Below are 23,796 nucleotides of genomic sequence, written 5' to 3'. Positions count from 1 at the left end.
AGCCAAACAACATATCAGAGATTAATTCAACCTTTGAATAAAAGGAATGTGATCTTGGAAGTCAATCATAATGATGACTTACAAGAACAAGATTGGAGGCATCCAATAATGCAGTACTTGGCTGGTCCATCTTCGAAGGCCAGTAGAAAAGTTAAATTGCAGTCTATGCAATATATGATATATGGTAATGCTCTCTACAAAAGGGGGGGAGATGGCTTATTGTTGGAATGTCTAGGCCCGAAAGAAGCATTAACAGCCATGGCTGAGGTTCATGAAGGCATCTGTGGTGCTCATCAACCTGGTGTAAAAATGAGATGGTTGCTTCGAAGGCATTCCTATTATTGGCCAACCATCCTTAAAGACTGCATAGAATATGCAAAGGGGTGTCAGGCATGTCAAAAGCATGGCACAATAAGGCACGTGCCCATAACTGACCTACATGCGGTAGTGAAGCCTTGGCCATTCAGAGGGTGGGCCATGGATATGATGCGAAAAATACACCCACCTTCTTCGAAACATCATTGTTTCATTCTAGTGGCCACTGACTACTTCACTAAATGGGTCGAAGCTAAGCCATACAAGGCTGTAGACCAAACAGAGGTTATTGGTTTTATTAAAGATTTGATCCATAGATTTGGAATCCCGCAAACCATAACAGTTGATAACGGAACTGTGTTTGATGGGAAAATGGTGAAGGCTTTTGTGGCAGAATTTGGAATTAGCCTTGTTAATTCCACACCCTATTATGCACAAGCTAATGGTCAAGCTGAGTCATCCAATAAGTCTTTGAAAAAAGGAATACAAAAGGTTGTGGATGACAATCCCAGGGATTGGCATAACCTATTATTGGATGTTCTGTGGGCATATAGGACCTCACCGAGGTCAAGCACAGGAGTCACTCCCTATGCTTTGGTGTATGGACATGATGCAGTCTTACCAGTAGAGATTAATGTTAAATCTTTGAGAGTAAGATGTCAAGATCAATTGAATCCTGAACAATACCATCAAAGTATGTGCTTAGAGTTAGAAGGCGTAGATGAAGCCAGAATTTTGGCATTAAATAGCATTCTTTTCCAAAAGAAGAAAGCAGCCAAGAATTACAATAAGAAAGTCAAACACATTGGCTTTGATGAAGGTGATTTGGTATGGAAGACAATACTCCCAATTGGGATTAAAAGCCATAAGTTTGGCAAATGGTCACCTAATTGGGAAGGACCATATCAAATTCATAGGGTTTTGCCTTTTGGAGCATACCATTTAAGAAATTTGAATGGTTATGTACATCCCAAAAAGATTAATGGCAGATATCTAAAACCTTATTTTCCAACCACTTGGGAAACACAAGGGATAGAGTGAACACCATATGCAAAAACACAAGCTTGTTCAAATGATATTCAAAATAGTGTGCTTTCATAAAGAATCAAGTACATTATGCCACAAATTGGCCCAAAAATCATTACAATGCTTTAATTGTTTTTGTACAATAGCTTTCCTATTACTAAGGAAAGGAAATAATTGAATAGCTGCAGCCATGTTTTCTTTTCGATCAGCCAGTCCTTGATTGGTGATGTGCAGTTTCTTATCAGTTCGAACCAAGGCTTGGTTTACTGCAGCTAACTCCTCTTCGAGCTGAGCTTTCTTCTCCAGAAGTTGGACTCGAAAGTGGGAGGCAGAAGAGTGTTGTTCTTTCAGAGTTGATACTTCAGTATGCACCTGAGAAACAAAACTCTGGTCCTTAGCCAGCTTATCATCCGCAGCTTTAGCAGCATGGCAAATGTTGAGATAAAAATCAATAGTTGCTGCAGCCTGAGATAGATGACTTGAAACACTCATGGCAGACTGCTCAGCAATGTTACAGCATTGAAGGAACCCATTCCTGATGATAGGCCTTTGTAGAGCCTCGAAGGGGATCCTTGAAAAGGAAGTCAACAGTTGCAAGCATGTGTCCAAATCTACTGAAGGTACAAAAGGCTTGATGCTGGAGGAAGGAGACCTCTCGAAGATTTCCAAAAGGGAGTTAGCTAAGGCTAATGGCTCAGCTTCAGCAGTAGAAGTGGGAGAGGTAGAAGGTATGTCAAAAAGACTAGCTAGTCTTCCTTCAAAAATGTCTACCTCATCCCTTGACATTAAGGGCATAGAGAGTGTTGTGGTGGAAGACGCAAAGGGCTGCATAGGGATGGGAGAAACAGATGGAGCATCTTTGGCAGCCTCTATGGTCTTGGCCACCAGCAAATCAAGTGAGGAAGGGCTGGAAGTAGGCATTGGTGATGAGCCATGAGTTGAAGAATTATCAGCACCTTCTGAAGGAGAATCAACTGCCATGCGAGATGAAGTAGCAATAGGAGGAAGAGCGAGGATCGAAGAAACAAACTGAGGCAGATCAAGAGTCAAGAAAGGGAGGTATGGCTCTAAGCCAAGGAAAAGAGATGCAGGGATACTTGGACTCGGAAAAGATGTATTGAATCTAGGCTTAGGAAGTGGGAGCGTGATTTGAATGATTTTCACGCGTTGCATCTGATCAACTTCGACTGAAATTGGGGAAGGTTCCGTTGGGAAGATGAATGCAGTGGTCGTTGCTGCAAAAAGAAGAAAATGGGAGGTAATGTCAAGTCTTAGTCTTGAAGATTTGACAAGAAAAGAATAAAGGCATGAAGAAACTTACTTGTTCCAAGGAATTGTTGCTGCTGCCTCTCCTCAGCTCTTTCAAGAACAACTATGGCTTTGGGATATTCTTGTTCTACAGCCTCATGGATGGGGTCTTCAAACGAGCTGGGAGCCAAAGCAGTAACCTTCCTCCTCTTTTCTATTACTTGAGCAATTGTCTCAGAATCAGAATCTTCGGTAAAATCGGAAGGAGAAACGGTAATTTTCCTTCTCCTTTTCCTTTGAGTTGGTATCATTCGCTCCTCCATTGTCTTCTCGACCTTTTTAGGTTGGGGTCCAGACTCTTCAAAAATGAGTTCCTCCTCTACCTTCCTAGCGGCTATCCCCTCTTGAGCCAATTGAGTTTCTCTTTTGTTTCTTTTCAAGGGAGACTCCTGTTCTTAATCGTTTTCTTCTTCCTCTATCTCTGGAAGTTCAGTTTTTTCCCTTTCTAGCTCAAGGAGTCTCTTCTTCTTTTGTTGTTGACCACCTTCATAAAAGAAGAATTAGAGATAAAATAGCAAGCATTATGTGGAGAGGTTAGAGAAAAGGAAAAAGGGGTACATACTTCGGGTGACTCTGGGAGGAATTGAAGCAGCAGAAGTAAACTGAGTGGTAGCAGGCACTATAGTTGGAATAGTGGAAGAAATGACAGTCTCAGCTTCTTTGGGCTTGGGCACATCCAGCACCTCCAATAGGTTTTGAGAGGAGATGGCCAAATAAACCTCCATGTTACTCACCCACCAATTTTGATATCTCTTCAATTCAGTACCATGAGGGGAGAAAGGGGTGAACTCAAAACTGGCCAAATCATCCATAAACTTGAAGGTTGCCTCTTCCAATCTCGATTTTCGAACCTTCAAATCCCTCTTAGTAAGACTCAGATTGGTGTTGCTGCAAAGAGGTATTGGAACTCCTTGTGTGAGGCCAAATTGTCTAGCAAATTGAGCAGGACAATAAGGCTCAGCTATGCATTTATAGGCTCTGGGGTTGGTGGTCCCAATAAACAGTTCCCTAGGGATCAGTAGGGAAGCCCACATATCTTTATGAATAGGCAAAGCACAGAGCCTATCACTGAGGAAGTGATTTAACCAGGTTGGACCTATGCTAGCTTCGAAGGGACGGAAACGATGATCAGGAAGAGCAGCTGGTAGTTGATGAAAGAAGGAGAAATAAAAGGCAAAAGTAGCTGGATAAAGTGAAGCATTGGCTAGTTTTATGCCATGAGTGAGGGAGTGTAGCCCAGAAAATTTAAGGCATTTGGATTGTAGTTCAGTAAAATAGGCAAAGAGCCAAAGCTGAAGAATCCAAAATGGTCCCCCTTGATTAGCATCTAGGGGTTTCTCACAAAAGAGGGAACAAACTCTATATACATGACCTAGAATGTATGGGGCTAAGGCTACTCTTTTCTGCAAAACCAAGGCTTTGGCAAGAGGAGCAAATTCAAGCATGATTCTTTGGGAGGAGGTGCAGAAAAGAAATTTGCAAAGCCAATATAATAAAAAGGAAAAGAATTCCCTATCAGTTACTGGACCCATTCTTTTGTTCTCGGCTCTAACAAAATCACTGTAAGATAAATTAAGAGAGGGGAGGGAGAAAGAGACTACTAAGTCAGGAAAATCTGGTGTGATGGGGGTACCGATGGGGGATATTCCTAATAGATGGCAAATATCAAGAACAGTGGGAGCCATCATCCCACACCTAAACTGAAAGAAATTGAAAATAGGGTTCCAAAAACATAAAGCAGCGGGGATTAGAAAAGGGTCTTCTGAGATAGTTACCCTAGATAGTCGAAGAGCATCAAGAAGACAGAGTTCTTGAAGGTCCAAAGTCCTAGCAGGGACAACTCGGTCGTACCATTCTTGCCACTCTGGTCTCATCGTGGGCCAGCATCGGTGAGGACGATTGACTTTCCAACCTTGCCAGTCGAGACCACCCTCATACAGAAGGCATTGATTCTCCAAGCGAGGATATAGGGCGGGAAGTTCGGAAGGGATCTCCTTGAAAATGGGTCCTAGCACGTACTCTCGCTGCACATGGCGACGAGGGATAAAGATACGCCCATCTATAGCACTTTTCTCATCACCCTTGTATTTCTCACATTCAGCATCAATAAGCCGCTTCAAAGCCACAGATGAGCTTACGCGCTCTATGGTCGGAACTTTTGATGGGGAAGAAGCCATTGATAGTGAGTTTTCGGAAAATATAGAAGGGAGTAGAGAGAAATGGAAATCTAGAAGGGGTTTGAATGTGTAAGCAATTCCGGGGCACAGAGTGAAAAGGTTTTAAATAACTCTTGTGTGCAGGGATACATCTCGTAAGTCATTAAGTACTAAAACGTGCGAAAACAAGGAATCTTTTTCAACATCGATAATTTCTGGAGGGAAAAGCACATTGATGCCAGCTTCGAAGCCACATTTTGGCGCTAAAATTTCAAACAACAACGGCTTCGAAATGCAGGAGCCGACTTCGAAGCATACTGCATGCTTAAAAATGTTTGAATATTTAAAGTATTGGTCTACTTCAAAAAATCTAAAGACCTGTTCGAAGTGACAACATTCGAAGCAAGCCCTAGGACTCTTTAAGGAGAAAAGGGCACTGTTCGGAACATCCAAGACCAATTATTGGTTTTTACATGAGCAAGAAGGAATTGCCATAGTTTGCCCTTCGAAGCCAAAAGAGATCAGTTTCAAAGTTGATTGGCTATATCAACTATGACCATATATTGGTTACAGTTAATATAAAGTCATTTGAAATCGAAGTACTAAAATAATATCTGCCAGAATGGTCAATTTTACTCCATGAATTGGAAGAAGACATAATTGGTTCTTTTAGTACTTCATTAAACAGTTGATTCGAAGGATGAAATTGTTCAATTCGAGGTTATGAATTAGCTTTTAGAGATGAAAGGAAACAGAGTCAAACAGTGTTAAGTACAAAAAGACTTTGTTTGTATTGAAGCCAATATAATTACATTAAGTAATTCTATCTCGGTACAAATTCAAGCTCATAAAAATAAGGAATGGAATAAATAACAAGGTCATGAAATTTTGTCCAGCAATGGTCAATAAATTTCTGTTCTTTCTTTATTATTTCTTCTATTTCTTCTAAAGTTGATTGCATAAGCTGATGAGCTCTCACTTCATAATAGAGTTCTTCAGCCTTTGCTTCGAAGGCCTCTTCCCTCGATTTTTGTTCCAAGTCATCTATAACCAAATCATCCCAGTACGCAGAATCTTTATTCCTGAAGTCATCGAACTCTTCGATAAAATTCTCTGCTTCATATTGGGCATGAATTCGGAGGGATAAAAGTTCATCCAGATTTTGGATGGTGATCTTAGAATTCTGATGCCAGTAGAGGAGCACTGGGAGTTGGTCCAAAAACAAATGGAGCTCTGCTTGAGCAAGAGGGTTGAGGACATGACCCCTAGTAAGGATATCACAAGCCCATTGAAAGTTCTTAAGAGGAATATCATCCTCAAGAACATTGAAGGGCAGGTGGGAGAAAGCCGCAAGCAAAAGTTGAGCTTGCTTTCGCTCGGCTGGAGAAGGGGGTGACGGAGGTTGATAAGGTGGAAAGACTTTGTCCATCGGAAGGGCAAGTCTTAGTTTTTCTGTCCAGGAAAGGATGGGAGGGGGAGAAGGAGAAGATGATTCTGCTTCAGAAGACGAAGGGGAAGGAACAGGTGTTTCTATCTCAGAAGATGCAGATGCAGAAGAAGGTATAGATGCTTCTATTATGGGAGATGGCACGGGAGCAGAAGGAACAAAGGCATTAATGTAGTCAAGCCAATCAGAAGAACAAATCTTCGCCTTTTTGGCTAAAAAAGAAGGGGTGTACCCTTGTGCTTCTTCTGGACGTTGGGTAGGGTGCATTATCTTCGTAGGCATGGAAGAAGTATACCAAGCCACAAGCAGATTCTCCTCCAAGCTACGTCGAAGGTCAATGGGCACGTAAGGGTAGACCACTGAGCTTCGAGCGTAGGAGGGAAACTCCAAGGGATCAGTAAACTCAACAAAACGGTGATTGATTCGCTCCCTTAGATCATAAGTCTCAGGAGTGGACCAGCTTGTCCAGCCAGAAGCTCCAGAGGATGAAGAGGTCACAGTTTCATCCCATGCAGAGGTCTGTGAAGAAGAGTTTCCTAGATCCATATTTGCAACTTGTTGAAGCAAAGGCTCAAGGGTAGTTCGGTCAGAATACAAAGGGAGCTTAGAGGAAGAGCTCTTTGTATCTGTAAGTTTGTAAACCAAAGGATTAAAGGCAATGTGTTCGTAGTCCAAAGGTTTATAATCTGCAAAAGCCTCCATTACCTGAATATAGGAGGGCGGGTAAAGGTAGCTAATGAATGCGTGGAGGTTCTTTCGAGGAGGAACAACATCACTCGAAGACTCTTCATATGCTTGATCAATAGAAAGGGAAGTTGATGCAGCCATAGCCTGTTCGAATACTAAGGTATTGGGATGTTCGACGAGTTAATGCAGATGATCTCCAAAATGGATGACGGTTGCGTTTCCAGAATATGGACTCCATACACGTTCTGGAAGCGCGGGAAAACTGCAATCCACTAATATTACCAAGTATTGGGTATATTAGTGCGGGGGGTAATGTTGGCTACATATTTTGTAAAAGCCAGTTACAGTTCGACACGTGACATAGTAAGGGTAATAAAGGAAGGTTATTCAAGCCCTTAATCCTGGTCGTACACGTGGCAATAAATATTGGTCCTCACATGATCTGAGTAACACTAGATCAAATAACGGGATGCAAGATGACGCGTCCTCAACGGTTACTCATATTCAAATCTAAGTACAAGAGGGAAGCTCAACTGCCAGTAGTGGCGTAATGGAGCTACTTGTAAGGAAGCATGATCAGCGATCATGGAGGAGCAGTTCGACGGTTCGAAGTGCAGTTCGAAGGTCATCACTGACGTGTATAAATAGCAGGACAGCCCCCAGAAAAAAGGACGGACTCAGATCATACAAACCAGTCATTTACTTCATATATTTTCTTTCCAGTCATTTACATTTCCAGTCTTTAAATACCTGTTCTTTAAATACCTGCACTTTAAATACTCGCACTGCACTTCGATTCATAGGAGTAGCTTCAAGTAGATTCAAGTAGATTGCTGTTGTAAACCTCTCCGAGGCTGAGTTCGGACCATTGTAAGTGTTCATTTTTATGAAATACTTCAATTGTTCTTCATATTACTGTTATTTCTCTTAATTTCTCCTAAGTCAAGTCACCAGTAAAAGTCCTCTTCATTGAGGCTGAAAAGAACTAAAATACAATCGTCTGATAATTGGTTGGCAATTATAATTTCTGTAAGGACTGATTGATCCTTGCTGGCACGCTCACATTCACAAAAATACCCTTCGAAAAGCCAAAAAGCCAACACTTAGTCAACAGGATTATACGAGGAGAATTATTTCTTTCCCGTACAGAAGGTGGAACCTATTTCAAGCGCCACGCTTTGCCGGCTCAAAATACAACGAGAAACAGACCCCAAGGTAACATCATAATCCATCATTATAATTAATGGGCAATGCCAACACATCTTCCATTATTTATGTAACATATTAGTTCAATACACATCCACCGTATATTAAAATTCTATTCACATAACAAGTACACAATATGTTCCACCACCTTATCCATTATCCATCAAATCATTCATTGTTTTTGTTACAAAAATATAACAACACATCCATAGAGGCATAAAGATTCATCTTTAAAAGGGTTCAAAGCTCTTGGGTTCAAACTATTTCCTTACTTTTCCATATTATTATCAAGTTTTCAAATTCAATTTTTACAACACATTGACTATCAATTACTACCCAAGGTTATAAATTAAATCTCCAACATTAATTTCTTTGATACAACTCCTTCATATAATACCATAATATTTTACAATCTCCCATTTATCATTACTCACACTCATCTTAACCCAACCTAGACTGAACACAATTTTAACATAACTCAATGCAATTCAACATAACACAATAAATTTTTTAAATATTCACTTCATCATTTTATCTCAAATCTCATATCATCCATACCATTAACAAATTTATTTACCCAAATTTAGTTTCATATTATAACAAAATTTAAAAGATCAACAATAAGAGTTCAATCGCAACTTTTACATAAATTTCCAACCACTTCCAAATTGCAATTAAACTTGTATATGTACAATTTAACACCCCAATTTCATAATACTACTTTCAATTTAAGTAAAACCATCTTCTACCTTCATGAACCAAACTAGGATTTTAGAGAAATTAAGCTTTTCACCTAAACAATTTTTATTCTAACTCTTCTATTAATTATACACCCAATTTCATAATCCCATAATCATAACCCAACAATTAAACCCCAATATTTCAAACCCTAAACTCCCAATCTCATGATTTACCACAATATGCTTAAAAATAAAAATTTTGTGTTCATATAAAGAAAATACCACAAATCTATCTATAAATGAGAGTATTGAAGGAGAACTAGAAACCCCTACCTTAAGAATCAAGCAAGAAAGCAAAGCTTCAAGAAGAATCCTTCGCAAATCCAAACTTCAATCGGTAGAAGAGTAAGATCTCCAAGCCTTCTTCACTTTTTGGTGGGAGATTTTGGCCAAATCTTTGAAAAATCGAAGCTATTTGGGTCAAGAAATCAAGGGTTTTCGGACTTAGGATGAGGGGAAGGAAGAGAGAAAAGAAAAGTGGAGAGAATGATCTAGAAAAGCACTTTTTAAGTTGTTGAATTCGCGCAGTCCACTCGAGCGCACTTGCTTCCAGCACAGATACTAAAACTTCAAACGAGCATAACTCTCTCATCCGAACTCCGTTTTAGGTCATTCTTGTGTCCAAATCGAAGCCCTGGAAACAAGCTTTCCAATGGTTCTAGCCTCACATCCAAATTCAAAGTGTGAAAAAAGAAAAGGGCAAAAGAGCGATGGCTGTTCATAGGAAAATTATTCGAATCAAGATTTTTGGTTCACTCTTACTTTACCATTATATTACCACTTCGATCAACATCCCAAAATGGAACAAGGAGACTCCAAATACACTAATAAAAATGTCAAGGGCAATCTCACTTGCTACGCTCAAGCGATACTTCCTGCGCTCGAGCGACTTGCCTGCAAACATGCAAGACACTAGGAGCAACAATTCTACGCTTGAGCGCCACTTCTTGCGCTCAAGCGGTCACCTAGACAGACTGTCACAATCTCTCCCCCTTAGAGAATTTCATCCTCAAAATAACATCCGTTCTCAAAATAATAACAAAACATAGCAACAACCCCCAATCTAATAATAAGGCATGACAGCAACAATATATATATATATATATATATCTATCAATCCTTAACAACATTCAATTACACCTCATATCAATTTTAAACCCAAAAGTACAGAGTGTTACAAAATTTCCCTCCACAAGTGGAGAGAGAGGCAGCCTAAAGGATGTATTCAACAATTAAAATATATATATATATATTATCACATCAAAACTACCACGATGTTTGTTTTATGTATATATGTACATACTATATATGTACCAAAACATAAAAGAGGAACCAAACAGAGATTATGAAAAAAGAATCCAAAAAACAGATTTTGAAAACTTTTTTAGATTTTCTGAATAACCAAACAAAAACTCTGCAATTTTCAAAAAATTAAGTCCAGAAAAGAGGAACCAAACAGAGTGATTGTGTTCTTTATTTTTGTTTTTTTTAAAAAAATGTTTTTATAAAAAAAAAAAATTCAACTATGTTACTCATTTGTAGAAGTGTCTAATTTTGTATAATTTATATGTTTCTTGTTTTTCATTTTCTTTGTTCTTTCGATGACGATTCCTTAGAAGCAGCTCTAATGCAGAGGATGTGTCCTAGATGCAAACTATGCTACAAGTGGTTGAAAGGACTTTCAATTGATGGGAAGCAATACTACAAGGATGTGCAGAGACGTCCTAAACCAACCAATGCTTACAATAAAAGGCCATATCCATCTAGTGTCAGGCAGCAGCCATCGAGGGTTGAACCAACAGCTGATAGGATGCATTCCAAAGGCAAGAGGCCTTTACATGAATCCAAGCCACCTAATTATTACAGAATGGAGAGCAGTCATTCTGAGAGGAGATTGGAGAGAGGTTCAGTTTATGGGATCAAAGCCAAAGATTGGCCCTCTAGACCAGCCTCACGCAAGACAGAAAGTGGACACTTTCATCGAAGGCTTGAGTTAGGCCCAAAGCATGAAGTTAGGACCAAGTAGTGGCCTTCGCAGCTAGTTTCGAAGATGGCTTCAAAGGAGGAAAGAAGCAATTCAATGGCAGGGTCAGTAGGTTTGTGGGTACCTGGGGTCCCAGACTGGTTTGTAATGCAGAACAAACCTAGGGAGGTGTTTACCCAGAGAGAGGTTGCTGGAAACCAAGGTAGGATGGTCAAACCTCCTTTGGTGGCTCCAAACAATTGGGTCTTGCTTAAGCACCCAAAAACAAAGGAACCAGATATGGTCTTCGTGATTTCCATATCACAAAGGAGAAAATTTTAGCGTAGGTACACTCAGTACCAGCGAGACCTGAAAGAGAATGGAGAGAGTTCTTCATTAGTACAGACAGAAGGAAAGAAGAATCCAAAGTCAGACCATACCCCAAAACCAACTCTACAAGGCAAAATGGGTTGCAGCAGAGAACAGTTGGCCAAAGTTTACTCTGAACTACAAGCCAGAGAGAAGTCCATTTTAGCGGGATTTGAGAAGGCATTGATGGAGAGTGACAGTGAGGCAGAGACAGAAGTTGGCTTAGGCCAAAAGAAACAAATGGTTGAGGAAGAAATGTTCGAAGCCTTCATGGCTGAACAAACATTTCTGGTTGAAAAACCAGTCGTGACAGACCATTCAAAGGATGAAGTACCAGAGAGCAGCATGGAGGATGCTTCTGGAGTAACTGAACAAGGTGGCCAAAAGGAGAAGCAGACATAGCCAGCCATCCAATTTGGCTCAGTGTCAGTGAACATGGTACACATACTACCGCATGAATTCCAAGCTGGAGATGAGAATCAAGAGGGGGAAGAAATTGACCTAATTCCAATCTCTAGCGAAGACTCACAAGTGAGTATGGTGCAAGATAATTCCGGAATGGTTACCCCAATGGAAACTGAATATGAGAGTGAAGAAGTGGTAAGTATTAACCTCTCGTATCCTTTTGAATATCCCTCGAATTCTATGACATAGCATGTTAAGCCTTTGTATATTAAGGCCTTCTTTAATGGAATACAGTTAAACCGAGTCTTGGTGGATAATGGGGCAACGGTGAACTTACTACCGAAATCTTCCTTGAAGAAATTAGGGAAAAGGAATCCCAGGTTAATCCCAACCAGTACAACCATTGCTGGTTTTGCTGGAGACAAACAGATGGCCCAGGGAATTCTACCCATCAACCTGAGTGTGGGAACCAGGGACTGCATGACGGCGTTCTTCGTCATCGACAGTAATGCTAAGTACAATGCTTTACTTGGTAGAGATTGGATCTACACTAACAAATGTGTGCCTTCCTCTTTGGATCAGAAAATAATGATGGCCCTAGGCAATGGAGAGACAGAGGAAATTGATGCATATCCTCAACCTTTCATAGCTTGCGTAGACTTCGCAGAGGCCAAGTTGTATATTGAGGGAGTGACACCACTCAGTATACTGAGGAAATCTGATGGCTCAGCCGAAGTGACGGCTGATGAGGAAGTGACACACCTGAAGCACTTAGTCCAGGAGAGTGCTGATGAAGAGGTGGTCGTTAGAGATGACAATGATGCCTGGTTGTAGGCAGCAAGATGAAGCACCAGAAGCCAAGTCTTTGGCTTTAATTAAGTTTTCAATATTGGATGTAAAGTCAATAGTCTAGAAAGTGCAGGAGCAAGAGAAAAAAGCCATGATAATTGGCTACAAGCAGGAGCAGCAACAAGCCAGAGTTTTGGCCCTTGATAAATACTGTGCATTGGACATAGAAACAAAAGTCCAGGAAATACAGGAAGAAGAAGCCTTGTGGACAGACTTTGTCTATGAGGAGGAGGGTAAAGAGGTTGAATCAAAGAACCTGGAAACAGAACACAGTAAGGAGATTGCATCGAAGCCAAAAGGAATCAAAGAAGGAGCTCCAGTAAGTTCTTAGATACAAGACCCCTTAGAAGAAATAAATTTAGGGGAAGGTTCTGTACAACAACCCATTTATATAAGTGCTTGGTTGAATACTCTTGACAGGAACTAGTTGTTGGTTATTCTGAGGAGATATAAAGATTGTTTCGCATGGTCTTATAATGAACTACCAGGATTGGATAGGTCATTAGTGGAACATAGGCTCCCTATGAAGCCTAACTTCAAGCCATATAAGCAAAAACCAAGAAGAATGGGTCCAGAAGTGATTCAGAAAATTAAAGAAGAAATTCTTAGACTACTCAAGGCAGGCTTTATTAGGACAGCCAGGTATGTTAAATGGCTATCTAATATTGTGCCTGTAGTTAAAAAGAATGGTAAAATAAGGGTATGCATTGATTTTAGAAACTTAAATCTAGCAACTCCAAAAGATGAGTATCCTATGCCTATACTAGATTTGCTGGTAGACAGTTCAGCAGGGCATCAAATTTTATCAATGATGGATGGGCACTCTACTTATAACCAAATCTGCATTGCGAAGGAGGATGTTCACAAAACAATATTCACATGTCCTAGAAATATTGGCACCTTCGAATGGGTTAAAATGCCATTTGGTCTGAAGAATACTGGGGCTACATATCAGAGGGCTATGAACACTATCTTTCACGACCTCATTGGAGGGTATTTAGAGTGTTATATTGATGATGTTGTAGTTAAGTCCCAATCCATGGAGGAGCATCTGTTTCACTTAGAAGCAGCTTTCGAAAGAATGAGAAAGTTCAAGTTGAAACTCAATCCTCTTAAGTGTGCTTTTGGTGTATCATCTGGAAATTTCTTGGGTTATGTAGTACACAAGAAAGGAATACAGATTGACCAGAATAAAGCCAAAGCCATCATTGAAGCCAGACCCCCATCAAGTAAGAAGGAATTACAAAAGTTCCTTGGACAGGTTAATTTTCTTCGAAGATTCATTTCTAACACTGCAGGAAAAACTAAAGTATTTTCTTCTTTGCTAAGGTTAAGAGATGAATAGGAATTTGTATGGACAACAGAGCATCAAATTACTTTTGAAGGAATCAAAGCCTACTTGGCCAACCCTCTAGTGCTGATGCCACCAAAGGGTGATAAGCCTTTGAAGTTGTACATAGCTGCAGCAGAAGATTCATTGGGAGCTTTCTTAGCCCAAGACAATGAAGAAGGCAAGGAGCAAGCTGTTTATTACCTTAGTAGGTTTTTAAATTCTTGTGAATGCAAATATTCAACTGTAGAAAAGCTTTGCCTTGCATTGTACTTTGCCGCAATGAAATTAAGATATTATTTTTTGCCTACAACTGTCTTGGTAATTGCAACCACAGATTTGGTTAAGTATATGTTATTTAGACCTATGTTGAGGGGAAGAATTAGCAAATGGGTATTAGCCTTGTCAGAATTTCATTTAGAATATGTTCCCCAAAAGGCAGTGAAAGGACACGTTTTAGCCAATTTTTTGGCAGACCATCCATCTCAAACAGAGAGCCAAGAGATAATGGAACTTGGTATGGCTAGTGTTGAGCCGTGGCAAATGTGGTTCGATGGATCGATAGCCAATGGCTTAACTGGAATTGGTATAGTGACTAAGTCACCACAAGGAATAGAAACCACACATGGTTTCAGAGTGGATGAAACTACTTGTTCTAATAATCAAGCTGAATATGAAGCCTTGATAGTGGGATTGGAAATTCTTATTGGATTACAAGTACATGCAGTTGACATATTTGGAGATTCTCAATTGGTGGTTAACCAAGTGAAAGGGATTTTCAAATGTCAAAGTATATGCATGTTGCCATACTATGTTGTTGCATTACATCTGCTTTCTCAATTTCAAATAGCAAATGTAACTCATGTCCCAAGATTCTTGAATAATAGAGCTAATGATGTGGCTCAGAAAGCTTCGAATTTCAAGATGAGGGATAATACTCAAAGGGACATAAGCCAAACAACATACCAGAAATCTATACCACCCTTAAATAAAAGGAATGTGGTCCTGGAAGTCAATCATAATGACTTCTAGGAACAAGATTGTAGGCATCCAATAATGCAGTACTTGGCTGGCCCATCCTTAAAGGCCAGCAGAAAAATTAAATTGCAATCTATGTAATACATCATATATAACAATGCTCTCTACAAAAGAGGGGGAGATGGTTTATTGCTGGAATGTTTAGGCCCAAAAGAAGCATTAACAGCTATGGCTGAGGTTCATGAAGGCATCTGTAGTGCTCATCAGCCTGGTGTGAAAATGAGATGGCTGCTTCAAAGGCATTCCTACTATTGGCCAACTATCCTTAAAGACTGCATAGAATATGCAAAGGGTTGCTAGGCATGTTAAAAGCATGGCACAATAAGGCATGTGCCCATAACTGACCTGCATGCAGTAGTAAAGCCTTGGCCATTCAGAGGATGGGCCATGGATATGATGGGGAAAATACACCCACCCTCTTCGAAGCATCATTGTTTCATTTTAGTGGCTACTGATTACTTCACCAAGTGGGTCGAAGCTAAGCCATACAAGGCTGTAGATCAGACTGAGGTCATTGGATTCATCAAGGATTTAATCCATAGGTTTGGCATCCCACAAACTATAACTGTTGATAATGGGACTGTGTTTGATGGGAAAATGGTGAGGTCTTTTGTGGCAGAGTTTGGAATTAGCCTTGTTAATTCCACCCCCTATTATGCACAAGCCAACGACTAGGCTGAATCATCCAATAAGACCTTGAAGAAAGGAATACAAAAGGTTGTGGAAGACAATACTAGGGATTGGCATAACTTATTGTTGGATGTATTGTGGGCTTATAGAACTTTCCCAAGGTCAAGCACAAGAGTTACTCCTTATGCCTTGGTGTATGGGCATGATGCTGTATTGCCTGTGGAAATTAATGTTAAGTCTTTGAGGATAAGATGCCAAGACCAGCTAGATCCTGAGCAATACCATCAGAGTATGTGCTTGGAATTAGAAGGAATGGATGAAGCTAGAATTCTGGCATCTTTCAAAAGAAGAAAGCAGCCAAAAATTACAATAAGAAAGTCAAATACATTGGCTTCGATGAAGGTGATTTGGTGTGGAAAACCATACTCCCAATAGGGATTAAAAGCCATAAGTTTGGCAAATGGTCACCTAACTGGAAGGGGCCATATCAAGTCCATAGAGTCCTTCCTTTTGGAGCATACCATTTGAGAAATTTGAATTGATATGTACATCCCAAAAAGATTAATGGCAGGTATTTGAAGCCTTATTTTCCAACTATATAGGAAACACAAGGAGAAAAATAAATGCCAAGTACAAGAACACAAAAATACTCAAATGATAAATAAGAATTTGTTTTTCATGAAGAGTTGAATACATTCTGCCATAAATTGGCCCAAAAATCATTACAATGCCTCAGTTGTTCTTTTACGACAGATGTTCTAGTTTTAAAAGATGAAAACAACTGAATGGCTGTAGACATTTCTTGCTTTCGATCGGCCAGTCTTTGGTTGGCAATCAGCAACTTGGTATCAGCTCGGGCTACGGCCTGGTTGACTACAGATAATTCCTCTTCAAGTTGAGCCTTCCTCTCCAGTAGTTGAGTGCAAAATTGGGAGACAGAGGAATGTTGTCCCTTCAGCTCTGATATCTCAACATGTACTGTTGAAACAAAATCTTGATCTCTGACCAATTTCTCCTCTGCAGCCTTGGCAACACAGCAAATATTGATGTAGAAGTCAATAGTAGCTGTTGCCTGAGATAGATGACTTGAGACAGACATGTCGGATTGCTCAACAATTTTACAACACTGAAGGAAGCCATTCCTTATTATAGGTCTCTCTAGGGTCTCGAAAGGAATCCTTGAAAAAGATATCAATAGTTCCAGGCAGTTGTCCAAATCTATCAGAGGTGTAGAAGGCTTACTACTGGAAGAAGGACTCTGAAAAATTTCTAGTAAAGAGTCAGCTAAACCTAATGGCTCAGCTTCATCATTGACTATTGGAGAAGTAGAGGGCATGTCAAAGAGACTGGCTAGTCTCGCTTCAAAGATATCTACCTCAACCGTGGACATGAGGGGTGCAGAAAGGGTAGTGGTGGAAGGCACAGAGGACTGCATGGGGATAGGAGAAATAGATGGAGCATCTTCAGCAATCTCTATGGTCCTAGCCACCAATAGGTCAAGAGAAGAAGGGCTGGAAGTAGGTAAAGGTAATAAACCATGGGTTGGAGAGCTACCAGCACCCTCTATAGGGGAATCAGCTACCATCAGAGATGGAGCAGCAGGTGGAACTTCCTTAGGAGGAGGGGGAAGAGCAAGGCTCGAAAGAGAAATGAATTGAGGTTGATCCAAAGACAAGTAAGGAAGATATGGATTTAATCCAAAAGAAAGAGATGCAGGAATGCTTGGCCTCAAGGAGGATACATTGAATGTAGGCCTAGGAAGTGGGAGCATCATCTGAAGATTCATCACATTTTGCATCTGTTCAACTTCAATTGGAACTGAGGGAGTCCTCATTGGAAGAATAGGCTCAGTAGTTGTTGCTACAAAAGAAGAGAAGCACCAAGAATAGGCTCAGTAATGTCAAGTTCAACACCAAAATTTGATAAGAGGGAAACAATAGAGGCTTGAAAGAAGTTACTTGTTTCAAAAGTGATAGCAGCAATGGGAGAGCTTCGAAGAGAGTAGTGCTCAGCAATGTGTTGCCTTCTTGCAGCCTCCCTCTGGATTGCATCAGCAGCAGCAGCTTCATCTCTTAAGAATTGTTGCTGCCATCTCTTCTCAGCTCTCTCAAAGACAATTATGGCCCTAGAATGTTCTTGTTCCACTGCCTTAGCAGCCGCCTCATGAATAGGGTCTTTGACGAAGTCAGAAGGAGAGACAGTCGTTTTCCTTTTTTTCCTTATTGGTGCTGGCATTTCCTGTTCTTCTCAACCTCTCTCTCTTCAAGATGGGATTCAGACTTTTCAGGGGCAAGTTCTTTTTCTGCTGCTTTGTTAGCTGTCCCAGGAATAGGGTTTTCGACTGAATCAGCAGAAGAGGTAGTCATCTGCTTCCTCTTTTTCCTCTGTAATGGTACCTCCTGTTCTTTCTTAATCTCCCTCTCTTCGGTGTGGGATTCAGATTCTTCAGGAGTAAGTACCAACTTTCTTTTCTTTTTCTGTTGTTGTTTGTCCTTGAGAATGGCTAGAATTTCAGTCATCTTAGGAGATTCTTCTTGTGGAGACCCTGCACCAAAATGTATGAGTGCAAAGGAAGCAAACAAAAGAGTCGAAAAGAAAAGTGACCTGAAATTACTTACCCCTTTTTGAAGCAGCTTTAGTGACTCTAGTTGGAGGGGGTGAGGCTGCAGGAATAGTTTGGGCAACTGTGGAAAGAGAAAGCATGTTCTCAGCTGTTGTTGATTTAGCCCTAGAAAGCACTCCTAACCCTATCAGTAAATCGTGAGGGTACGCTGATAGGCGCACTTCCATGTTGACTGACAACCAGTTTTGGAATCTTTTCAAAACCAAGCCATAGAGAAGAAAGGGGACAAATGTGAACTCATACAATTCTTTCAGCAGTCTGAATGTAGCTGCCTCTAGCTTTGATCTGGGTATTCTCAGGTCTCTGGCTGTAAGATGGACATTCGAGAGACTGCAAAGTGGAACAGGAATCCCCTGAGTAAACCCAAATTGCCTGGCAAACTGAGAAGGACAATACACCTCAGCTATACATTTATAAGCTCGAGGGTTTAAAGTGCCAATAAACAGCTCCCTTGGTAGCAAAATAAAAGCCCACATATCTTTGTGAGGTGAGGTGGAACATTCTTTATCAGCCAAAAAGGTTTACAGCCAAGCAGGTCCTTTGCTGGCATTAAAAGGATAAAAGAAGGTGGGAGATAGAGAAATAGGGAGTTGGTGAAAAAAAGTGAGATGAAGCAGGATAAAGGACAATCCTAGCATACTTCTCCCCATAAGTGCTAGAGTCCTGAACAAGGAATCTTAAGCATTTGGGATGCAAATCAGTGAAATAGGCGAAGAGCCAAAGTTGGAGCACCTAAAGGGAACCCCCTTGGTTCACATCGAGAGGTTTCTCACAAAATTGGGAACATGCTCTATAAACATGGCCTAAGAGGTAAGAAGCCAGGGCTATACATTTTTTCAAAATAAGTGCCTTCGCAAGTGGAGCAAACTTAGGCATAATCCTCTGAGATGATGTACAAAAAAGAAATTTACACAACCAGTACAAAATGAAGGAAAAAAGTTCTCTATCCCTTACGGGACCTACCCTTTTATTTTCGGCCTTTACAAAATCACTGTAGGAGGAGTTTAAGGGTGGAAGGGAGAACTTAACAGAGAGGTCTGGATAACTGGGAGTGAAAGGAGAGCCAAGGGGTGAAAGCCCTAAAAGATGGAAAATATCAAGAACGGTGGGAGCCATCATGCCACACCGAAATTGGAAAAAATTGAAGGCCGTGTTCCAAAAACAAAGAGCAGCAGGAATCAAGAAAGGGTCTTCAGGAATGATAAACCTGGAAAGACGGAGGGCATCGAGAATACAGAGCTCTTGCAGGTCGTCTTCTTGTACAGGTACAACTCTGTCATACCATTTTTCCCATTCAGCTTTCAATGTTGGCCAGCAGCAATGAGGTCGGGTCACCCTCCAATTTCCCCAATCGAGCCCTCCTTCGTAGAGAAGAAAATAGTCCTCCAGCCGAGGGTATAAAGTTGGAAGTTGAGCAGGAGCCTCTCGAAAGATGGGGCCCAAGACATATTCTTGCTTGTTGCTGTGGCGAGGGACGAAGAGACGGCCGTCTATGGCACTTGACTCACCAGTTGTTAACTTGGCAATCTCTTCATCAATGCATTTTTTCAAAGCCATGATTGGGCTTATACGATCACCAGCAAGCACTATGAGAGAAGAAGAAGCCATTGGTGATAAGTAGCAAAGAAGAGGCAAGGAAGAGAGGGTTAACAGAGGAGAAGGGTTTGTGTGTTGAACGAGCGAGTGATTTCAGAGCACGAAATAAAAGGGTTTTAAAAGCCTTTGTGTCTGGAAAATATATCGGGTAATTTGTTAAGTGCTAAAAGTACGAATACGAAGAGTTTCCTTCAATATTGATACTTTTGGAGGAAAAAACACAGCCCAGATGATAATACCAGCTTCGAAATAAAATATTTGGCTTCGAAACTAGATTTTGGCGCCAAGAGTCAAATAACAACGGCATTGAAACTACGAAGCCGGCTTCGAAGCACATTTTGTACCTAATGGATGCAAGAATGCTCAAGTATTCATTTACTTCAAAGGGATTAAAGACCTGTTTTAGGTTTCTTAATAAAAATAATGTTCTTCGAAGCAAGACTTGTGATCCCTTAAGGGTGGGAATTGCTGTTCGAAACATCAAAACAAATAATTGGTTTGTATTCAAGAAAGATGCTTTTTCTAGACTAAAACAGTGCAGCCCTAAAAAGGAGCTTTCATATTTTTGAAAGTATGGACTGTTATTCTAAGGAAAAATGGTCAATTTAAAATTGATTGATCATACTGACCATGACCATATGTTGGTTATGATCGAAACAAGCTTTAAGGGGTAAGATTGTTAAATTCAAAGCACCAATTTTAAATAAAAATCAACAAAAAATGTTAACTATATTCCATAAATTGGACAGGTTCATTGTTGGTTCTTTTAGTGTTTCATTTAAAAAAATTGAGTCCGAGTTCGAAGGATAAGCTTGTTCAGTTCGAAGCTCTGAATTTGCTTTTAAAAGACAAATGGAGATAAGATCAAACCATACCAAACAAAGAAAAAGTCTTAGTGGTATTAAAAACCAAAGCAATTGCATCGAATGGCCCTATTTGGGTACAAACTCAAGCTCATAAAAATAGGGAATGGAATAAATAACAAGATCATGAAATTTAGTCCAATAATGATTAATGAATTTCTGTTCTTTCTTTATTCTATCCTCTATTTCTTCTAACATTGGTTGCATGAGTTGATGTGCTCTCACTTTGTAAAAGAGCTCTTCAGCCTTTATTTCGAATGCTATTTCTCTCAATCCTTGTTTCAATTCGTTTATCTCTAAGTCATCCCAGTATGCAGAATCTTTATTCTTGAAATCATCGAATTCTTCAATGAAGTTCTCTGCTTCGTATTGGGCATGAATTCGAAGGGACGAAAGTTGGTCTAAAGATTGTATGGTGGTCATAGAGGTCCGATGCCAGTGGAGAAGCAATGGAAGTTGGTCCAAAAACATGTGAAGCTCTGCTTGGGCGAGGGGATTGAGGACATGACCCCGAGTCAGAATATCACAAGCCCATCGAAGGTTCTTGAAAGGGACTTCGTCCTCAAGAACATTGAATGGCAAATGAGAAAAAGCCGCGAGCAGAAGTTGAGCTTGCTTTCGCTTAACTGGAGTAGGGGAATGTGGAGGCTTGTAGGGTGGAAAGATCTTATCTGCGGAAAGGGCAAGCCTCAATCTCTCTGTCCAGCAAGGATTTAGCGGAGGGGAAGGTGTGGATGCTTCTATTTCAGGAGATGGAACAAGGGCAGAAGGAACAAGGGCATTAATATAATCGAGCCAGTCAGAAGAACAAATCTTTGCCTTCTGGGCTAAGAATGATGGATTGTACCCTTGTGCCTCTTCTAAGCGTTGGGCGGCGTGCACTATCTTTGTAGGCATGGAGGATGTATACCATGTCACAAGCAGATTCTCCTCCAAACTGCATCGATGGTCAATGGGCACGTAGGGATAGACCACCGAGCTTCGCGCATAAGAAGGGAACTCTAAAGGGTCAGTAAATTTGATAAAGTGATGGTTGATTCGTTCCCTCAAATCACAGGCCTCAGGTTTTGACCAGCTTGTCCAGTCGGAAGCCCCAGAAGAGGAAGAAGTCGCAGCCTTGTCCCATGCAGAGGGTTGTGAAGAAGAACTTCCCATGTCCATATTTGTAACTTTCTGAATCAAAGGATTGAGAGCAGTTTGTTCGTAGTCCAAGGGTGAGTCAGAAGAAGAACTTCCCATGTCCATATTTGTGAGTTTCTGAATCGAAGGATTAAGGGCAATATGTTCGAAGTCTAAGGGTTGATAATTTGCAAAGACATCCATGACCTGAATATAGAAAGGTGGGTAAAGGTGGCTAATTAATGCATGGAGGTTCTTTCAAGGAGGAACAGCATCGTCATATGACTCTTCGTGTGTTCAATCATTGGAGGAGAAAATTGATTCGGCCATAAAATGTATCAGTCTGTTCGAATGCTAAGGTGGTGGGGGGTTCAAAAGATTGAAGAAGAGTTTAATGCATATAGTAAATGACAGTTGTATTTCTGGGAAAATGCAAAACCCATGCACGTTCTAAGACGTGGGAAAAAGACCTTGATCCACTAATATCACCAAGTATTGGGTATATTAGTGCGGGGGGTAATGTTGGCTACATATTTTGTACACGCCAATTACAATTCGACGCGTGGTAAAGTAAGGGTAGTACAGGAAGACTATTCAAATCTTCGATCCTGATCGTACACGTGGCAGTTAGTATTGGTTGTTACGAGATCTGAGTAGCAGTGGATCAGCAGAGAGATACAAAGTGATGTGATGTGGCATCATCGGTTACTCACATTTGAATTCAAATTTAGGAGGGAAGCCTAACTGCAAGTGATGGCATAATGCAGCTAATCTTGAGGCAACATGATCAGCGATCATGGAGGAGCAGTTCGACGGTTAGAAATACAGTTCGATGGTCATCCTTAAGCAGTATAAATAGCAGAGAAGGCCCTAGAAAAGCCCCCCCAGACTCAGATCCAAAAAATCAGTCTTATTCTACTTTACTTAGTTTTTTACATTTCCTGTTCTTTACATTCCAGTACTTTAAATTCTGCACTGCACTTCATTCATAGGAGTAGTTTCAAGTAGATTATCATCGTAAACCTCTACGAGGTTGAGTTTGAATCATTGTAAGTTTTTCATTCTAATGAAATGCTTCAGTTGTTCTTTGTTTGATTGATATTTTTGCTTAATTTTCCTGAATCAAGCCACCAGTAAAAGTCCTTTTCATTGAGGCTGAGAGAACTAAAACACAATCGTCTGATAATTGGTTGGCAATTAAATTTCTGTAAGGACTGATTGATCCTTGCTGGCACGCTCGCAATTATAATAATAACCTTCGAAAGCCAAAAAGCCAACACATACATTCCCTCATTCATCTTTGCTGTATGTTTTATTTGCAGGTTGAAACTATACTCGATGTCCACAAGACATCATTTATCTTGTGCATTGGTATTTTTGTGATGCACCGGTTGGGTCTTTTGCCACCATATTCACATCATACCCTTTTTTTTTATAAATAAACAATAAAAAGAAAAATTAATATTATTATATTATATTATTTTGATTATTAATCAAAAGATAACTACCTCATTATAGTTTCAACATTATGACATTTGCAATGATGAAAAATATTTTGACCATAATAATCTTTAACCTTCACATTACAAGTCTTGCATAAATCAACCCACAAATCATCAATATTTATTTCTTCAACAAATCCAAGAATACAAAAATGTTGGACCTGCACACAATTTTAAATTAATTAAACATTGAATATATTATATATCAATATTTTTATAATTTTTATTGTTAAAGATTAAAAAATCTTACATGAGGCATAGGCGCAAAATTTCGTATTTAAATTCTTTTAGCATTTGATATTAATAATGGCAATGAAATTGAGAATCCATTCCCAGGCTCGGCCTTGAGATTTTCGGGGTCCAAAGTCAATAATCAACTAATAAATTTTTGGGGCCCTTCACATTTTTTTTTCATTGAATGAAAAAAAAAATGAAGATAAAAGACAAAAAATTTGTGTCAAAATCACAAAAAATTATTACTACATTACAACAATTAATAAATGTCGTTTGATCCTCGCTCTTCTTGCATTTTTAGAAACAAATAAATCAATCGTACTTGCATAATTTAGTTTTTTTTGCAAAATCATTTTCAATGGATAACAATCCTAATTTTTTAAATGGGCC

The sequence above is a fragment of the Camellia sinensis genome, chromosome 12 (assembly GCF_055761805.1).
Source record: "Camellia sinensis isolate YWXY chromosome 12, ASM5576180v1, whole genome shotgun sequence".
Classification (NCBI taxonomy): Eukaryota; Viridiplantae; Streptophyta; class Magnoliopsida; order Ericales; family Theaceae; genus Camellia; species Camellia sinensis.
Note: the sequence above shows the minus strand (reverse complement) of the source record.